Here is a 1,113-nt window from a genome sequence, read left to right as displayed (position 1 = left end):
AAAAAAAAAAAAAAAGAATGGTAAGCACATGATAGATAAATACTAAAGGAACTCATTATTTCACCAGTTAGCTGCAACCTGCTTTGCTCTGCTGCTCGACTTTCAAGAGGTTATTTTTCTTACTCATTTTAAACTTTATTCTGAAATATGATTTTTTTCTCCCACAGGCATTTTGCCAAACCTTAATAAATTTAGTGAGGTCTGACAAGTCTGTTTATATTTTTGTGAACTATGAAGATCAGGGGTTCCTGGAGTAGATGTGAAAGAGTGTAAGGTGTCATTTTGTTAATTTAAAACACATTATTGGACAGTTATTCCTGATCCTAACGGTATCATAATTAAATTTTATTCCAGTTAAAAACCAGGATCTTTAGTTTTAGATGTGGGTGAATATTTCAAAGGTTTTTCTTTGTGATTTATGAATACTTTTTGCATAGTTGTTTTAATTTTTGTGTTCCAAACAGCATTTACTTAATGATATGCATTTTCCCTAATTATGGTGGATTTCAATTTTGAACAAAAGATAAAAATTCTAACACCAAATATTTATCTGTAAATATTACATAAATCATATGTAAATATACGAGCTGATATAACCTTATAAGCATGAGTTAAAGCATGGATTACATGGGAAAATAACCGTTTAAAATTACTGCATTTATGAGGATTTATTATGTGGGAATAGTTTTACTACGTCGTTTTAATACTCCTATAAAATATATTTATGTACATTTTATATTTTATTGTTCCTAAATATCCATGAAGTATGTGAATATTCACAAGGCTGCTTGAAGAAGTGATACTGAGTGGGCACTGAGAGACCACAGTGAACAAAACGTGGAGAAGGAAAATTTGCATCTGGATAGAATTGGTATGCTTTGATCCCCACAGTATCCATCTCCTGGGGTTGTTAGGAGGGTTAAATGGTATGTTGTTATACAAAATTCTTTCCCAGTTCTGGGCACATAATAGTTTGTCAATAGATGGCAGAGTCTACATTATAAGAATTGAATCCAATTGACATCTCTTTAGTTTTTAATTCATGAATAGAGTTAAGCTGAGTTTCACTCTGTGTGGATTGGTTCATGTTTATGGCATTCCCTTCTCCTCTGG

Source organism: Pseudorca crassidens, chromosome 8, assembly GCF_039906515.1.
Source record: "Pseudorca crassidens isolate mPseCra1 chromosome 8, mPseCra1.hap1, whole genome shotgun sequence".
Lineage (NCBI taxonomy): Eukaryota > Metazoa > Chordata > Mammalia > Artiodactyla > Delphinidae > Pseudorca > Pseudorca crassidens.
This window is presented reverse-complemented; position numbering follows the sequence as displayed.